The 20,613-nt window shown below is 37.2% G+C and overlaps 1 long non-coding RNA gene across 1 annotated transcript in view; it reads left to right on the forward strand.

Annotated features, from left to right (window-relative positions):
* LOC135231622 (uncharacterized) overlaps window positions 1-20,613 on the forward strand; it is a 90,852-nt gene that overhangs the window by 67,567 nt on the left and 2,672 nt on the right. Inside the window, exon 2 of the long non-coding RNA XR_010322405.1 lies at window positions 20,428-20,525. This is a non-coding gene — a long non-coding RNA (uncharacterized LOC135231622). The remainder of the gene's footprint in view (window positions 1-20,427; window positions 20,526-20,613) is intronic.

The raw sequence follows: 20,613 nt of genomic DNA on the forward strand, positions 1-20,613 counted from the left end.
TGTTTCCAGTAATCTAATTTCTCTGCCCCTTTGCCTTCTTGTCTTTGCTTTTGTCATGTTAGCCATTTGGTCTCATAAAGATTTTTTAAAGGAGCACAGTACTCATGGGTGATATTGTTTATTTTATGAGCCAGTCAGTTATTTAGCTAAAAGATGACCTCATGCGATAGTTTTGGTTCAGGGTTTAAAGAGTATCTCAGAGAGATATCTTTAGGAATCCTCCAGTCTTAACTGGTCCAGTAAGTCTGGACTTTTTAAGAATTTGAGTTCTGCTCCATACTTTGCTCCCATTCTGTCAGGGTCCATCTATTGTTTTCCTGATCAGAACAGTCAGTGGTGGTAGCTGGGCACCATCTAATTCTTCTGGTCTCAGGATAGATGAGGTCGTGGTTCAGGTAGACTATTAGTCCTGTGGACTAGTTTCTTCTCTGAGCCTTTGGTTTCCTTCTTTCTCTTTTACTTTGGTCATGTAGAGACTAATAGCTGTATCTTAGATAGCTGCTGGCAACCTTTTAAGACCTTGGATACTACTCACCAAACCAGGATGTAGAACTTAAACTTTATGTACTATATTATGCCAATTGATTGAGCTGTTCCATGAGACTATGGTCTTAGCCTTCAGATTCCATAAACCAATCTGGTGAGCTGTTTGATTAAGTCTAAGAAGTCTTTGTGTTTCTGCCCCCATGAGCTTTATTGTATGTATAACTATATATGTATGTATACACTTACATATATATATATATACACCTGAATATAAATGTATCTATAAATGCCAACATATATACACACATATACATGCCTATACACTTATACACATGCATGCATACACATGTAACCACACTCCTATTGTTTAGTTTTTGTTGTATAGTTGTATGTTGTCTTAGGCTGCATTCTCTAGAGGAGCAAAACCAGACAAACATGTATAAATGTATACAGGCAGTCCCTGGATTACAAATGAGTTTCATTTCTAAATTTGTGTTTAAATTGAATTTGTACATAAGTCAGAACAGTTTGGTACAGTTCGTATCTAATGTCAGTCAAATGTTTGTCTTAGTATATAGTGTACCTTTCTACGCATAATAAACATTAAAGAAACACTTCCAGATACACTCTAACATCTTTAACATAGTAATACAGTAATAATAGCAACAATGTTTTATTGCGTGTTGCAAAGTAGTGCCTGTTTGTTATTCTTAACCATTGTATATACCTCAAATTTTTAATATAATAGGTTTTATGGGGGTTGATTTGTAACTACGGGTTGTATGTAAGTCAGATGTTCTTAACCTGCGGGCTGCCTGAACATACAAAGATTTATTTCAAGGAAATGGCTCACACAATTGTGGAGGCTGACAACTCCCAAATCTGTGGGTCAGGCAGCAGGCTGGAGGCTTCTCCTGACTCACATGGTTGCAAGGGCTGATGAATACAAAATCTGCAGGTCAGGCCACAGGCTGCTGACTCACATTCCAAGAACCAGAGGTCAGAGGATGATGAGATGGATACAGGATGAGGAGAGCGAGCTTTCCATATATATTGGATGTAAGCCATACCCTCAAGGAAACTCCCCTTCTAACTGATTGGCTGCTCACATCAGATCACAAAATGGAGGATGGTTACATAATATCTGCCAAACCACTGAGAATCATGGCCTTGCCAAGTTGACACATAACATTAACCGTCACATATTAGTCATAGATTTATCAAAAATATCCTTTTTTCTGGCATACTCCTTAGTGACATTTACCTTGTCCAAACTGTGTACATTTCATCCACATTTGGTATTATATTTCCCCTCACCAGAAATAACAAGTGTCTACTGTCTAGAGAGTGATCTCTCCCCGCCCACCACACCTAGCCCTGGTAACCACCAGCAATTGTTGGTTTCAATATGGATACCTATACTTATCTTTTTATAACGGTTAGATCATATAGTATCTGTTCTATTGTGATTGACTTAAGTGACTCAGCATAATGTCCTCCAGATTCACCCACATTTTGAGAACTCATCATTACCTTAGGCTGCATTGTATTCCATTGTTTGTATGTACCACATTTTGTTTATCCATTCATGTATTGATGGGCACTTCAGTTGTTTCCATCTTTTTGCTATTCTGAATAGTGCTGCAGTGAACATAGGTGTGTGTATGTCTGATTGTGTCTTTAGTATTAGGTCTTTATATACCTAGAAGTGGGATTGCTGGATCATAAGGTAGTTCTGTTTCTAGTTTTCTGAGGAAACACCATGCCGTTTTCCATAGCGGTTGTACTGTTTTACTTTTCCACAGCAGTGGATAAGGATTCCAATCTCCCCACATCCTCACCAGCATTTGTTTTTTTTTTTTTTTTTTTGATGAGTGCCATTTTAACAGTGGTGAGATGGTATCTCATTGTGGTTTTGATTTGCATCTCTCTAATGGCTAAGGATCATGAGCTTCTTTTTATGTGTTTGTTGACTGCTTTAAGCATCCTTCTTGACTATGAGAAAGCCGGATATAACAATGTCTCTGTCAATGAAAGAAGGCCTTTGCCTCCTTCAGTCCTATTAATCCTGGACTAACTTTTCCCCAAACTAGAAAATTCCTTGGGACTATATCCCCAGTCTAGGCAGCTCTCACCTCCTAAGTCTTCTGCACAAATCCTGGCTCTCTCCACTCTGATGTACCACAGCTGACCTTATAGAGTATTTAACACTAATTGAGGACAAAGTGTCAAGGAAGAAATAGCAGAGCACAAACGTCAGCTTTCATGGCATTAACTACATCCTTCCTAATCTGACAGTAGCTTTATCCAACAAAACAATCTGCCGGATAAAAAAAAAGCAACTAAACTATACTCAACATTTTCAAATCACGATATTCATCACTAGTGTAAAAAATTCATATAGCTTAAATAGTCACCATATATCACTGATAGTGACAATTTTCAAAACAAAAACGAAGGGCAAAATATAGCCTTTAGTGTGAATTTATGGTTTGTCAGTGTCATAGACAGAAATGTATCCTGACATGTTCTTTGAATTTGCAGTTTGTTATATTGCTGAGCCTTTCAGGTGATTTATCTTCTAGCTATAAGGCCAATATTTGCATCTCAACTCATTTTTATAGCCACATTGCTGGATTCTTATGACCCAGAATGCAGTATGCTGGTATAGGAATGACAAACACTTTGGAATATTGTAAACATTTTACTTCTGTTCCTTCAGAACAGGTAAAAGGTGCTCTTCAGCCCCCTTTGTATAGTTCAGGTCATGCTACATCACCAAAGTGGATGAAATGTTTTGGAGTGCAGATGTCAGAAATAATGAAATACTATATTGACCATGTTTATATACTTTACCCATTATTAGTTTGTTTTTCTGGGAAATGATTAGTATTTATTTTTAAAAAACCACAATTTAAAAAACAACTTGTAATAGTTAACCTGCCCCAAAGACTATGACTTAAGATTAAAAAAAAGCTAGTTTCTAATTTTCAAATTCAACTATTTATATTTTAAAGTATTTAATGACTATTCTTACAATAGTTTGTATCTTGGCAATACCTAGATACCATTAGAGATAATGTATGCAAGAATATTTGTACTTTATAGCTTCTTCTGATTTTATAAGTGCTGTTTTTAAAATCATGAATATATGGAAAGAATTTTATGTAGGAATGTAAAGTAAATTTATTTTATTCCATTTAACTTTGAGCCCTTGTGGCAGAATTGTTAAACACTTGTTGCTAACTAAAAGGCCAGTGGTTTGTTCTGCGAGAGAAAAGACCTGGAAATTTGCTCCCATAAAGATTACCGCTTGGCCTGTGGGGACCATGGTCTTGGGGAACATCTAGCTCAATTGGCATAACATAGTTTTTTTTTTTTTTTTTTAATAACTTTTATTAAGCTTCAAGTGAACGTTTACAAATCCAATCAGTCTGTCACATATAAGTTTACATACATCTCACTCCCTACTCCCACTTGCTCTCCCCCTCTTCAGTCAGCCCTTTCAGTCTCTCCTTTCGTGACAATTCTGCCGGCTTCCCTCTCTCTCTATCTTCCCATCCCCCCTCCAGACAAGAGTTGCCAACACAATCTCAAGTGTCCACCTGATATAATTAGCTCACTCTTCTTCAGCATCTCTCTCCCACCCGCTGACCAGTCCCTTTCATTTCTGATGAGTTGTCTTCGGGGATGGTTCCTGTCCTGTGTCAACTGAAGGTCTGGGGAGCATGGCCGCCGGGATTCCTCCAGTCTCAGTCAGACCATTCAGTTTGGTCTTTTTATGAGAATTTGGGGTCTGTATCCCACTGATCTCCTGCTCCCTCAGGGGTCCTCTGTTGTGCTCCCTGTCAGGGCAGTCATTGATTGTGGCCGGGCACCAACTAGTTCTTCTGGTCTCAGGATGATGTAGGTCTCTGGTTCATGTGGCCCTTTCTGTCTCTTGGGCTCTTAGTTGTCGTGTGGCCTTGGTGTTCTTCATTTTCCTTTGCTCCAGGTGGGTTGAGACTAATTGCTGCATCTTAGATGGCCGCTTGTTAGCATTTAAGACCCCAGACGCCACATTTCAAAGTGGGATGCAGAATGATTTCATAATAGAATTATTTTGCCAATTGACTTAGAAGTCCCCGCAAACCATGTTCCCCAGACCCCTGCACTTGCTCCGCTGACCTTTGAAACATTCATTTTATCCCGGAAACTTCTTTGCTTTTGGTCCAGTCCAATTGAGCTGACCTCCCATATATTGAGTGTTGTCTTTCCCTTCACCTAAAGCAGTTCTTATCTACTGATTAATCAATAAAAAACCCTCTCCCACCCTCCCTCCCTCCCCCCCTCGTAACCACAAAAGTATGTGTTCTTCTCAGGTTTACTATTTCTCAAGATCTTATAATAGTGGTCTTATACAATATTTGTCCTTTTGCCTCTGACTCATTTCGCTCAGCATAATGCCTTCCAGGTTCCTCCATGTTATGAAATGTTTCAGAGATTCGTCACTGTTCTTTATCAATGCATGGTATTCCATTGTGTGAATATACCACAATTTATTTACCCATTCATCCGTTGATGGACACCTTGGTTGCTTCCAACTTTTTGCTATTGTAAACAGAGCTGCAATAAACATGGGTGTGCATGTGTCTGTTTGTATGAAGGCTCTTGTATCTCTAGGGTATATTCCTAGGAGTGGGATTTCTGGGTTGTATGGTAGTTCTATTTCTAACTGTTTAAGATAACGCCAGATAGATTTCCAAAGTGGTTGTACCATTTTACATTCCCACCAGCAGTGTATGAGAGTTCCAATCTCTCCACAGCCTCTCCAACATTTATTATTTTGTGTTTTTTGGATTAAGGCCAGCCTTGCTGGTGTGAGATGGAATCTCATCGTAGTTTTAATTTGCATTTCTCTAATGGCTAATGATCGAGAGCATTTTCTCATGTATCTGTTGGCTGCCTGAATATCTTCTTTAGTGAAATGTGTGTTCATATCCTTTGCCCACTTCTTCATTGGGTTGTTTGTCTTTTTGTGGTTGAGTTTTGACAGAATCATGTAGATTTTAGAGATCAGGCACTGGTCGGAGATGTCATAGCTGAAAATTCTTTCCCAGTCTGTAGGTGGTCTTTTTACTCTTTTGGAGAAGTCTTTAGATGAGCATAGGTGTTTGATTTTTAGGGGCTCCCAGTTATCGGGTTTCTCTTCATCATTTTTGGTAATGTTTTGCATTCTGTTTATACCTTGTATTAGGGCTCCTAGGGTTGTCCCAATTTTTTCTTCCATGATCTTTATCGTTTTAGTCTTTATGTTTAGGTCTTTGATCCACTTGGAGTTAGTTTTTGTGCATGGTGTGAGGTATGGGTCCTGTTTCATTTTTTTGCAAAGGGATATCCAGTTATGCCAGCACCATTTGTTAAAAAGGCTATCTTTTCCCCAGTTAATTGACACTGGTCCTTTGTCAAATATCAGCTGCTCATACGTGGATGGATCTATGTCTGGGTTCTCAATTCTGTTCCATTGGTCTATGTGTCTGTTGTTGTACCAATACCAGGCTGTTTTGACTACTGTGGCTGTATAATAGCTTCTGAAATCAGGTAGAGTGAGGCCTCCCACTTTCTTCTTCTTTTTCAGTAGTGCTTTGCTTATCCGAGGCTTCTTTCCCTTCCATATGAAATTGGTGATTTGTTTCTCTATCCCCTTAAAATATGACATTGGAATTTGGATCGGAAGTGCGTTAAATGTATAGATGGCTTTTGGTAGAATAGACATTTTTACTATGTTAAGTCTTCCTATCCGTGAGCAGGGTATGTTTTTCCACTTAAGTATGTCCTTTTGAATTTCTTGTAGTAGAGCTTTGTAGTTTTCTTTGTATAGGTCTTTTACATCCTTGGTAAGATTTATTCCTAAGTATCTTATCTTCTTGGGGGCTACTGTGAATGGTATTGATTTGGTTATTTCCTCTTCGGTGTTCTTTTTGTTGATGTAGAGGAATCCAAGTGATTTTTGTATGTTTATTTTATAACCTGAGACTCTGCCAAACTCTTCTATTAGTTTCAGTAGTTTTCTGGAGGATTCCTTAGGGTTTTCTGTGTATATAATCATGTCATCTGCAAATAGTGATAACTTTACTTCTTCCTTGCCAATCCGGATACCTTTTATTTCTTTGTCTAGCCTAATTGCCCTGGCTAAGACTTCCAACACGATGTTGAATAAGAGCGGTGATAAAGGGCATCCTTGTCTGGTTCCCGTTCTCAAGGGAAATGCTTTCAGGTTCTCTCCATTGAGAGTGATATTGGCTGTTGGCTTTGCATAGATGCCCTTTATTATGTTGAGGAATTTTCCTTCAATTCCTATTTTGGTAAGAGTTTTTATCATAAATGGGTGTTGGACTTTGTCAAATGCCTTTTCTGCATCAATTGATAAGATCATGTGGTTTTTGTCTTTTGTTTTATTTATGTGATGGATTACATTAATGTTTTTTCTGATATTAAACCAGCCTTGCATACCTGGTATAAATCCCACTTGATCAGGGTGAATTATGTTTTTGATGTGTTGTTGGATTCTATTGGCTAGAATTTTGTTGAGGATTTTTGCATCAATGTTCAAGAGGGATATAGGTCTATAATTTTCTTTTTTTGTAATGTCTTTACCTGGTTTTGGTATCAGGGAGATGGTGGCTTCATAGAATGAGTTGGGTAGTATTCCGTCATTTTCTATGCTTTGGAATACCTTTAGTAGTAGTGGTGTTAACTCTTCTCTGAAAGTTTGGTAGAACTCTGCAGTGAAGCCGTCCGGGCCAGGGCTTTTTTTTTGTTGGGAGTTTTTTGATTACCGTTTCAATCTCTTTTTTTGTTATGGGTCTATTTAGTTGTTCTACTTCTGAATGTGTTAGTTTAGGTAGGTAGTGTTTTTCCAGGAATTCATCCATTTCTTCTAGGTTTTCAAATTTGTTAGAGTACAATTTTTCATAATAATCTGAAATGATTCTTTTAATTTCATTTGGTTCTGTTGTGATGTGGTCCTTCTCATTTCTTATTCGGGTTATTTGTTTCCTTTCTTGTATTTCTTTAGTCAGTCTAGCCAATGGTTTATCAATTTTGTTAATTTTTTCGAAGAACCAGCTTTTGGCTTTGTTAATTCTTTCAATTGTTTTTCTGTTCTCTAATTCATTTAGTTCAGCTCTAATTTTTATTATTTGTTTTCTTCTGGTGACTGATGGATTCTTTTGTTGCTCACTTTCTATTTGTTCAAGTTGTAGGGACAGTTCTCTGCTTTTGGCTCTTTCTTCTTTTTGTATGTGTGCATTTATTGATATAAATTGGCCTCTGAGCACTGCTTTTGCTGTGTCCCAGAGGTTTTGATAGGAAGTATTTTCATTCTCGTTGCTTTCTATGAATTTCCTTATTCCCTCCTTTATGTCTTCTATAACCCAGTCTTTTTTCAGAAGGGTGTTGTTCATTTTCCAAGTATTTGATTTCTTTTCCCTAGTTTTTCTGTTATTGATCTCTAGTTTTATTGCCTTGTCGTCTGAGAAGATGCTTTGTAATATTTCGATGTTTTGGACTCTGCAAAGGTTTGTTTGATGACCTAATATGTGGTCTATTCTAGAGAATGTTCCATGTGCGCTAGAAAAAAAAGTATACTTTGCAGCAGTTGGGTGGAGAGTTCTGTATAAGTCAATGAGGTCAAGTTGGTTGATTGTTGTAATTAGATCTTCCGTGTCTCTGTTGAGCTTCTTACTGGATTTCCTGTCCTTCTCCGAAAGTGGTGTGTTGAAGTCTCCTACTATAATTGTGGAGGTATCTATCTCGCTTTTCAATTCTGTTAAAATTTGATTTAGGTATCTTGCAGCCCTGTCATTGGGTGCATAAATATTGAATATGGTTATGTCTTCCTGATCAATTGTCCCTTTTATCATTATATAGTGTCCTTCTTTATCCTTTGTGGTGGATTTAAGTCTAAAGTCTATTTTGTCAGAAATTAATATTGCTACTCCTCTTCTTTTTTGCTTATTGTTTGCTTGATATACTTTTTTCCATCCTTTGAGTTTTAGTTTGTTTGTGTCTCTAAGTCTAAGGTGTGTCTCTTGTAGGCAGCATATAGATGGATCGTGTTTCTTTACCCAGTCTGTGACTCTCTGTCTCTTTATTGGTGCATTTAGTCCATTTACATTCAGGGTAATTATAGATAAATAAGTTTTTAGTGCTGTCATTTTGATGCCTTTTTATGTGTGTTGTTGACAATTTCATTTTTCCACATACTTTTTTGTGCTGAGGCGTTTTTCTTAGTAAATTGTGAGATCCTCATTTTCATAGTGCTTGACTTTATGTTAGTTGAGTCGTTACGTTTTTCTTGGTTTTTATCTTGAGTTATAGAGTTGTTATACCTTTTTGTGGTTACCTTATTATTTACCCCTATTTTTCTAAGTAAAAACCTAACTTGTATTGTTCTATATCGCCTTGTTTCACTCTTCATATGGCCGTTCAATGCCTCCTGTATTTAGTCCCTCTTTTTGATTATTGTGATCTTTTACCTATTGACTTCCATGATTCCCTGTTATGTGTATTTTTTTTTTAATTAATCTTAATTTGTTTTTGTGATTTCCCTATTTGAGTTGATATCAGGACGTTCTGTTTTGTGACCTTGTGTTGTGCTGATATCTGATATTATTGGTTCTCTGACCAAACAATATCCTTTAGTATTTCTTGTAGCTTTGGTTTGGTTTTTGCAAATTCTCTAAACTTGTGTTTGTCTGTAAATGTCTTAATTTCGCCTTCATATTTCAGAGAGAGTTTTGCTGGATATATGATCCTTGGCTGGCAGTTTTTCTCCTTCAGTGTTCTGTATATGTCGTCCCATTCCCTTCTTGCCTGCATGGTTTCTGCTGAGTAGTCAGAACATATTCTTACTGATTCTCCCTTGAAGGAAACCTTTCTTTTCTCCCTGGCTGCTTTTAAAATTTTCTGTTTATCTTTGGTTTTGGTGAGTTTGATGATAATATGTCTTGGTGTTTTTCTTTTTGGATCAATCTTAAATGGGGTTTGATGAGCATCTTGGATAGATATCCTTTCGTCTTTCATGATGTCAGGGAAGTTTTCTGTCAGGAGTTCTTCAACTATTTTCTCTGTGTTTTCTGTCCCCCCTCCCTGTTTTGGTACTCCAATCACCCGCAAGTTATCCTTCTTGATAGAGTCCCACATAATTCTTAGGGTTTCTTCATTTTTTTTAATTCTTTTATCTGATTTTTTTTCAGCTATGTTGGTGTCGATTCCCTGGTCCTCCAGATGTCCCAGTCTGCATTCTAATTGCTCGAGTCTGCTCCTCTGACTTCCTAGTGCGTTGTCTAATTCTGTTATTTTATTGTTAATCTTTTGGATTTCTACATGTTGTCTCTCTATGGATTCTTGCAACTTATTAATTTTTCCACTATGTTCTTGAATAATCTTTTTGAGTTCTTCAACAGTTTTATCAGTGTGTTCCTTGGCTTTTTCTGCAGTTATCCTAATTTCATTTGTGATATCATTAAGCATTCTGTAAATTAGTTTTTTATATTCTGTATCTGATAATTCCAAGATTGTATCTTCATTTGGGAAAGATTTTGATTCTTTTGTTTGGGGGGTTGGAGAAGCTGTCATGGTCTGCTTCTTTAAGTGGTTTGATATGGATTGTTGTCTCCGAGCCATCACTGGGAAACTAGTTTTTCCAGAAAATCCACTGCGTCCAGTCCAAATCCCTGCGGGACGGTTCCCCGGCTCGGACGCTGCTCTTTCTGCTCCAAGACCAGTCACTGCCTCCCGGGGACTTCTCCTACTGGCTGCGTCCCACGCCGCCCGTGGAACCGGCTGGTCCCCCTCCCGGGGTTAGTTCAGGGGGGTGGAGCCGCTCTCTGTGCTTGTGCCGTACCTGACTGGTACGCTGGCTCCAGGTTCTGGAAACAATCGCTGCTTCCCCGTATTAGTTCGTTCTCCGTCTCTAAATCTGTGTTTGTTGTTCAGGGTTCGTAGATTGTTATGTATGTGATCGATTCACTTGTTTTTCCGTGTCTTTGTTGTAAGAGGGATCCGAGGTAGCGTCTGCCTAGTCCGCCATCTTGGCCCGGCCCCCCATAACATAGTTTATAAAGAAAATGTTCCACATTCTACTCTGATGAGTAGTATCTGGGGTCTTAAAAGCCTGTGAGTAGCCATCTAAGATACTCCACTGGTCTCACCCCTTTGGGAGCAAGGGAGAATGAAGAAAACTAAAGACATAAGGGAAAGAATAGTCCAAAGGACTAATGAACCACAACTACCATGGCCTCTACCAGTCTGAGTCCATTACAACTAGATGGTGCCCAGTTACCCCCACCGACTGCTCTGACAGGGATCACAACAGAGGTCCCAAATAGAGCAGGGGAAAAATGTAGAATAAAATTCTAACTCACAAAAAAAGACCAGACTTACTGGCCTGAGAGAAACTGGGAAAACCCCAAGAGTATGGCCCCTGGACACCCTTTTATCTCAGCAATGAAGTCACTCCTGAGGTTCACCTTCAGCCAAAGATTAGACAGGCCCATGAAACAAAGCAAGGCTAAGGGGGCACACCAGCGCAGGGGCAAGGACTAGAAGGCAGGAGGGGACAGGAAAGCTGGTAATAGGGAACCCAAGGTCAAGAAGGGAGAGTGTTGACATGTCATGGGGTTGTTAACCAATGTCATAAAACAATATGTGTACAGTTTAATGAGAAGCTAGTTTGATCCGTAAACCTTCATCTAAAGCACAAAAAAAAAAAAAAAGATTACAGCTTAGCAAACTATGGGCCAATTCCACTCCGTCATATAGGGTTACTATGAGTTGGAGGTGACTCAGCACATAACAACAATCTATGTTTACTAATTCTTTCTTCTGCTAAAATCTAAATCTAGATACTTCAATCCAACATCAGGAAAATTGAAATAGTTTCTTGAATCTGTTTAATGGTTTATGTAGGCCATTTTGTGGAATAAACCAAAAACCAAACCAAACCCAGTGCTGTCGAGTCGATTCCGACTCATAGCGACCCTATAGACAGAGTAGAACTGCCCCATAGAGTTTCCAAGGAGCGCCTGGTGGATTTGAACTGCTGACCCTTTGGTTAGCAGCTGTAAGCACTTAACCACTATGCCACCAGGGTATCCTTGTGGAATAAAGGAGCATGGATTTTGGATTCAAACAAAACTGGAGGGAGGGAGGGAGGGAAGAAAGGAGGTAGGTAGATAGATAGATGATAGATGATAGACAGACAGATAGATAGACAGGCAGATAGACAGGTAGGGAAATACAAGATAAAATTTTCTGTCATTGTCGTATGGGTTCTATTCCTTAATTTATCTCTTTGATAAATCTATGATTTATGTCTTTGTTCTCTTTGATTTTAAATACAGTTATTTTAAAATTCTTTTCATGTTGCTCTGTTATTTCCTGTTTCTGGGGGAAGTAAATTCTACCTTTTCCTCTCCCTCTCTCTGTCATGGTGGCAGATTTCGTTGTGTGCTTTACACTTTTGACTGTGAGCTTTTTAAAACAGAACGCCCGTTCCAGATTATAGAGGCTTCCCTGTGAGCAATTTTATTGTATGTTTTAAATGAGTTATAATTTATGTATAGTAAAATGACAAATCTTAAGTGTTCAACTTGAATGATTTTTACATATGTATATTTCTGTATAACTACCACATAATAAAGACATGAAATATTTCAAACACTATTATAGCCCTTCCAGTCAATGTACCCTGAAAAATAACTAGTATAAAGTCTTGATATTTGATAGCATAGCTTTCCAGCTTTGTTCTTCTTTTGAAAGGTTGCCTTTCTATTAGAATTTCCATCAAAATTTTAGAATCACCTTGTCAGTTTCCACCAAAAAAAAAAAAAAAAACTTGTTAGGATTTTCATTGGAATTGAATTGGATCTATAGATCAAGTTTAGAACTGACATCTCAACAACATTAAAGTGTCCAACATATGAACAGAGTATATCACTCCACTTATATTTCTCTCAGCAATATTTTGCAGTTTGGTACATTTTTACTGGATTTATTTTTAGCTATTGTAAAAGGTGTCTTTTTTAAATAACATTTTTAATTATTTGTTGTGTATAATAGAAAAACAACAGTGTTTTATATATTAACCATATATTCAGCAACCTTATCAAATTTATTAATACTAATATTTTGTTTATAGATTCTTTTAGATTTTCTACAAATGCAATTATGTCACTGTGAATAATGATAGTTTTCCTTCTTTCTTTCTAATCACTATACCTTTTTATTTTTCTTGATTTATTACACCTTCTATACAAATGTTAAATAGGAGTGTTGAGGGTAGATATCTTCATCTTTTTCCCAAACTCAAGGAAAAACATTCAATATTTCACCATTAAGTATGTCAGCTGTAGGCTTTTTGTAGATAAACTTTATGAGATTTAGAAAGTTCCCTTTTACTCTCAGTTTTCTGGTAGGCTTTGTCATGAACAGGAGTTGAATTTTAGCAAATATTTTATCTGCATCAACTGAGATGATCATATTTTATCCTTTAATCTGTTAATGTGGTAAATTCTACTTATTGATTTCTTTAAAATGTGAAATCAACCTTGCATTCTTGAAATAAATCCATATGGCAAAATTTTACATTAGCTGCTTCCATAGTCTTATGGAGTTCACTATTTCCAGACAGTATTTTATACTACTATCTGAGCTTGGAGCTTTGGGGCCATAAGAATAGTCTAAATGAGAATCCATATATAGGAATTTAGAATCATCCTGTAGGTAGATAAGTAAGTGATATGATGGTTTTATATTAATCTGAGCTTACTAAAAAACAAATAAATAAAAAAGCCAATATGGATATACATGTCCTTAAAATTTGTGGATTTCTGCCTGAGTAGAATTCCTTAGGCGTTGGCTGTCTGATGAGACCGATGAAAAATAAGTACATGAATACGTTAGGAAAAGAGCTGTAAGCAGGAACAGGGACAGCAAAAGGTACTGAAAGTGGATAAAGGTAAGAGTATAGCCATCTGTGGCCTTCTTTTAGAGAGATCAGAAGACAAACCTGTAGCTTCTGGGATGTGGGCCTCATATTATTGCAGTTCAGAATGACCATTAATTTTTATAATGATGATCCTAAATCTTCTAGAAAGAATTAAATTATATTAAATCTATTCTTATTAAGAAGGTGGAAAGATATTGAAACATGTTTTAAAAATATTTTATGTAAAATGGTTAAGATATCCCAAGTCCTACAAATAAAGAGGTAAACTTTAGTCCCATAGAAAATTCAGCTATCAAGGACTCATTCCGTAGGCTTTAGGAAAATGGAAGTTTAACTTTAGTAGGACCATGAACTCATTCTCTGCTACTGTGTTCTTTAAAAATCTAATACAATGTGCTCACTGGCTAAGAAATTTCACCTAGCAAACAATCTCAGACATGGTTTGAATAAACAACAGATGTTGTAATGGTTTGGATTTACCTGTTGTTCCATTCTTACATCAGTGAAATCATTTCCTTTTACACAAGAGTATACTGAGGAATAATTAGGTAGTGTTTTTGAAAACAATCTGGAGTTATAAAAGATCACTCCAAAATGTTAATTGTGATTATTATTATAATAGCCAAGAGGCAAGAAGGATGATATAGTGATCCTAATTGGTGACTTAATAATAGAGAAGATGTCCTTAGCCATCTGAAAGGAGTAAATAAAAAAAATCACATCCTCTGGGCCCAAAGCAGTAGCAAGGAAGCAAGTGGAAAACTGATGAGGGTTAAAGCTTTGCCCTGGAGAATCCTAATTGGATTCTCTCACCTTTTGCTTGTCAGACCATAATCTTCAAAACCCATTAAGCTCTCTGTCTTCAAATGTATCCTGAAATCTCCACAAAACTCCATTTAAGTGAGACTGAGCTAGGCATTAATGCCCATTCTACAATAAAATCTAAAGCTTATATGACCTGAAACATCAAAGACGGCAAATATGACTTCACGATAAAATACTTATTTTTGTATCTGGGATATTTCACATCCACAGAATAGGTGTATGCTATATTATATATGATCTTATAAATGTCTCATATACCATCTATATGCCAATAACTTCCAAGTTTACATCTACAATTCAGATACCACCTCTGAACTCCAGACTCACATATTAAGCAGTTATTTGACATCTCCAATTAGACATTTAACAGGTATCTCTAATTTTATGTATCTAAAATAAAAGTGCCTGTAATTCTCAATTCTCCATCTGTGTTCTTTCCCATGTATCTTCCACATCTGTATAGATGGCAACACCATTCACCCAGTCGCTCTAACCTGAGAGCTGGTTTTTCTTCCCCCTTCTTTCTCGTGACTCACATCTAATCCAAGTCCTGTCAATTCAGCTACAAACACATCTTGATTCCATTTATTTCTCTTCATCTCAACTGCCCCTGGCATAATAAAATCCATCATCCCCTCTCACCTAAATTATTACAACAGCTGTCTGTTTATAATCCTGCCATGTTCAATACAATAGCCAAAACAATCTGTTGAAAATATAAATCAGATTCTGCCACACGCTGCTTAAAACCTCCCAGTGGCTTCCCATTTTACTTAGAATCAAAATGTTTTTAATACGGGCCACAAGGGTCCACCGGATCTGGTCCAGTCTCATCTCCTACTGCTCTTGCCTGTAACCCATGTTCTAGCCACACTGATCTTCTTTAAGTCCTCAAACACACTAAGCTCTTTCCCTCCTTACGATCACCAGGCTGTTCCTTCCACTTGCAGCACTTTCCACTGGCTTCTCTGGTTTCATGTCTAATCTCGAATATCGCCTCTTCAGAGGTATTTTCATCACCATCACTCTGCTAAAGTGGTTTTCTCATCCTCCACATTTCCAGATAACCTCTCTTACTGCACCTTGCTATTTCCCCCTCATAGCATCTGTTGCAATCTGTAACATATTTACTTGATTATTTACTTATTTTTTGTATCCCTCCCCAAGTAAACTAGAAGTTCCACCAGGGCTGGAACTATCAATATTTTGTTCATCATTGTAAACATAGTGCCATATAGTTGTAGAATACATGTGCTGTGCTAGAATCCTGATGGATGTGTGCCTTTGGAAAGTAGAGACTCTTTGGTTAAACTTGCTTTTAATTGCACTAGTTCCGTGCCTTCTCTTGAGTGGAGAAATTAACAATAGGAAGTTAGAAAGAGTTGCTGGCATGCTTTCTATTGGGTTGAGTGTTCACCATCTGCCCTGTCTCCTCTTCTCTTTATTTTTTGTATTCTCTCTCTTCTCATTTAGCCAACTGGTACTTCTTTCTTTGCTGCTGCAGAGATTATCTTCCTCCTCAAAGACTTTCAGTGGTGCTCCATCCCGCATTGCCATTCAGTCTGGATGTCCATGTCACTCTGCCCAACCCGCCTACCTAAATCACCTCCATCATTTTTCCCACCTGCTTCCAACACGCTAACCAAGAAATACCAATCATCTCTCCTTCTGTCTCTCTCCTTCTATAGATACTTTACAGGACAGTTTATGCTATTTCAAAAAACCTAGAACAAGCTTCCATCTGCCATCTGCTAAGCCATCACTTCTCCTTCATTAAAAAAATCTTTTTGAAATTCAAACTCATTTCGGAGAAAGTATGAGTTTAGAAAGCAGTGAGATTTCTCACATTTAGATTCATGTGTCTGACAATGTTTTCAATGTCAACCTGGTTTTACTTAATAAGAAAAAAACATTTAAATAAATCCTAAAATAGAAAAGAGAACTTATAACATTTACATTGTCTTAAATACCTGTGACTATATTTACACAGATGTGTATTCTACATGTGTGTGCTGCGCTGTTACAAGGTTATAGGCGTCAAGAACTATGCTTCTCTTCTACACAATGCCTAGCACATTGAGGACACATAATAAATTTTAAAATATTGTTTAATACCATAAATATAACAATATATAAATATATATGAAACATGAGATGAGTTTCAGGTCGGAAATTTTTCTTAAACAACAAACACTAGCTTACTTCTGCTTATTAGGAATGTATCTTTACATAGTAATGTCAAGTGAGTCGACAACTAGCTCTCCTCTTCCTGGAGTAAACATTTTATGTTCTTAATCAGCCCATCTTCACAAATGTGGAATAAAGAGATTTGACAGTTTCCAAATGGGGGTGCAATTCATCACTCATGTCATGCCAGCCCCCCCCAAAAAAAGATTTCACCAGGCATCCCCCAACCCTTTGAATCCTAAACCAAACACAACTCTAATTATGGAAATCACAGGCTAGACATCAGGACCATATATTTTTTTTAAAGTGAGAGCTGATAACAGACCATGAGTTTATAATGAGTCAGCACTGGCTCTTTAAAAAGCTCACACTTAGAGGAATTGAGCCTGATAAGAATAGGCAACGGTTCTCCTATATTTGTATAAACTTTATGTTGGTCTCCATATTTTAAAGGCAATTTAGAGAATTTGGAAAAGGCAGGCCAAAATGGACACGATGATAATAATGTCTATTAAGAAAGGAGAAAGAAATGGGGGTTATTTAATCTGCAGAAGTGGAGGTAACAAAATGATGACCACTAAAAAGTGTAAAAGATTTTTATAAGGATAATACTTGCCAACTTTCCCCATAGCTATGAGGGTTATATAAGGTGGAAAATGGGCTTAAATTCTGGTTGAGAAGAGATTTACACTAGAGAGAAGGGAGGTTTGTTGGTAGACATGATAAAATTCAAAAAGAGGCTTCTACAAAAACGAATCAAATCCCTACCTTTGGAGAACCTTAGAAAAGGGTGCATAGTAATCTGCCTGAGGTTGCTTTGGTATCAGAGAAAATTGTTCAAGCATTTTGCATGTCGGGAGTCTCTTAAGAATTAGGATTCTTTGATTCTACTTTCAGTTGCTCTGCAAAACTTTTTCCTTAATAATAACAACTTTGTATCTTAAAATAGTACATGGGATACTGACTATTTTAAGAAACTAATGTTTGTTATTAGAAATCTCTGATGTGGAGAGAGAGCAAGACGTGAAACTGAGGTGTTGAAAAAGGGAAGTAACTTTTCTATGAGTACAGGTTAAATTTGACAAAAGACCATCTCCCTCTCATTCTCCTTTCCTTCCTACTTCTGAAGGTCACTTCTGACACAATACTGCATCCCAAGAGTGAGAAGGTAGAAATAGCTATCACTAAATTTAAACTCTGGGAAAATTTAAAGATGGAGAACTTCATAAATTAAATATGTCACAAATATTGTATGCTGAGGAATTGGCTTTCGTTAGACACAGAGTTGCTCTCATTATCAATTTGCAGTACCATGCAAGAGTGATGAGGTCATCCCTATATCATGGAAATAAATTCCACTATCCTCTGTCTGGCTCTGACATTTTCTCTCCACATAAAGTGCATGATGGCTCAGTTTCAGTCTGGCCTTTATCTTTCCCTGTAAGGGGACATCCTAATAATACCTGCAATAGCAACAGGAAGTGATTGAGCTTGAACTTTACCTATCACAGGAAGGAGATAGTACTTTTTACCAATATATCACAGTTAGGAACTGAGAAACCTCCCAAAAAATTGTTTCAGAATTGTTATTACAAATTATGAAGAGTTCATAAAATCTGAAGACTCTGACAACAATAAAGATGTACAATTATGCCAAGTTACCAAAAATTTCATCCTGTTTGTGGCAGACATTTTACAACTATAAACAGAATGGATAAAACAAACACAAATGCATTTATCTAGTTAAGTGGGAATTACATTACAGTTGATTAAAAAAAAAACTCAATTCAGTGACTTCCTTGGATTAATACAGTGAACCCCAAGACTACAAAATGCCTTTCTGCTAATACTCTTTTAAGAAGTCTTTCCTCTAACTTTTAGCCAGAAAAGTTCATTCAGCAAATGGACCTGTTGAACAAACATTTTGACAGTTCGAGGAGCACATTCCACACCCTGCATCTCACATCACCATCACCATCTCTCAAAATCAAGGCCCTCATCTTCGAGCAGGAGGAGGGAAGAATAATAATGTGGAGCCTAAAGTTTCTGGAAATGGTAGAAAGGGTGACTGAATGATTAAAAAAATGATTGAAAAGGGAAACATTTAGAAAATATAGTTATATGCATTAAGATATATATATATATATGAATTTTTAAAAAGAAAAAATCAATAATTTGACTACAAATTTTTAGAGGTCTGATTTTATTTCTAGAAAAATATAAATAATTGACCTAGTTAAGCTGTTGTTTAAACATTATCCTAAAGTTTATGCTTAAAGCTAACCACGGTTTTCGCTAACAAATTTTTGTTTACAAAAGGTAAACATATTCCTGTCTCTTTTGCAAATAATTTCAAAATGCTGCAAGATGAAACTTGACTAATGATTACCTAGATTGCCAGACAGTCAAAATGTCCTAAAGGAAATAAAATCAAATACAAAAGAACACCATATTATTCACCTCCTATTTCATGCCGTATAAATATTCAAATATTCCTGAGTAAAATAACATGTCAATTTACTTTCAAAACAAAGTTCAGGCTGATGGGTTTTTGAACGTGAGTTTTCATGTGGGAGAACTGTGATTGTCTGAAATTAGTTGAGCAAACAAGACAGGGACTTGGAGAAAAGGGAGATTAGGCTCTGTATACTGAGGACTCTTTTGGCAGCAAGCGACAGAAACCAAATCAAACTAGCCAAAGCACAAAAGTGATATATCAGCTCAGATAACTAGTAGATTCCGATTTCAGGCATAAGCGAATCTGGGTACAATATCTCATGTATAGAAATGTCTATCTCTACTTTCTGCTGATCTCCTTTTTCTTTGTTTTAATCGAGGAAGGCTCAATCATACAGTAGCAAGGAAGACCTCTAGCAGCTCCAGGGTTATAGCTAAGAAATCTAGAGGAAAGAATGAGACACACTCTCCCCACTCCATCCTCCATATCCATATAATCTATATCATTCCTTATCAACAGTGTGTCCACAGCTGAACCAATCCAGCACCATGAGATACACTGTTTAGCCTGGGGTCTTGTGCTTCCTCTGTTTCAAGGAAGGTGGAGCTGGGTAATGAACTCCCTTATCATAATCACAAAGATTTGGAAATGCCCCCTTGCTGTCAAGTGGACTCCAACTCACAAGAAATGAGTAGTTCCTAAAAGAGAAAAATGTAGGACAGACCACAACTTCTTCTCCCCCTGTACCCACAACACACACACAGATACCTGATACATTCTACAGGTTCCAACACATATCACACTATTATTTATCTGTAGCTCCCTTACCTCTGTTTCTCTCTCTCTCCCCTTTCTTCCTCCCTTTCTTCATCCTTCCTTGTTTTCCTCCTTTCTTTCTTTTTCTTCTTTACTTCATTCTTTCTTCAAAATAATGTATATATACATTTTTTAAAGTCAAATACTATTGTAAGGATTACAACAAAAAACAACAGTGTGCCTCCCCATCCTTCCTCTCCACTTATTCCTACTACCAAAAAGTAAATCATTTTAAACTGTATTAGCTCTTTATTCTATTTTTTACTTCCCTATTTCTAAATAGCAGGTTTATGCTATACACACACACACACACACACATGCACACGCACACACTTATTCTTAAAATTTTTGGTATAATGATTCATCCCTGCCATCAGCTGTGCTTTCTGTCCTACAGTCCACATCTTCTCTGGATCAACTGCCTAGATGATAAGCCTTCTGTCTTTAGCTGGAACAGTTGTATACCTGTATGAGGTGGTAAAAGTTACATGAGAGGTCTAATTGCTTTTTATAAAGATTTTTCAGCCTGTGTTCCACTCTATTTTTCACCCCACCTTCAGATGTGTATGGTGACTCCAATTGTCAAGAACGGTGAAAGATCTGGAGCAGTAGTTAACAATTATTACATGTTGTTAATATCTTACCAAATTGCTTTCCACAGTATGATATCAAGACGAGAGAGAAGAAAGTCTGATGATCTTGACAAGGAATGGGAAGTGGGCTACGTCTAGAAACTTCCTGTAAAAGGCAGATCTAAAGGTAAGTATTCCAGTGAAGATTCTAGTTCCCTGGGCCACAGTGGGAGGAAGCTTCACCAGGAATGAGGGGCAGAATAACGGAAAGGTGG

This window comes from Loxodonta africana, chromosome 1 (assembly GCF_030014295.1).
Source record: "Loxodonta africana isolate mLoxAfr1 chromosome 1, mLoxAfr1.hap2, whole genome shotgun sequence".
NCBI classification, from domain to species: domain Eukaryota; kingdom Metazoa; phylum Chordata; class Mammalia; order Proboscidea; family Elephantidae; genus Loxodonta; species Loxodonta africana.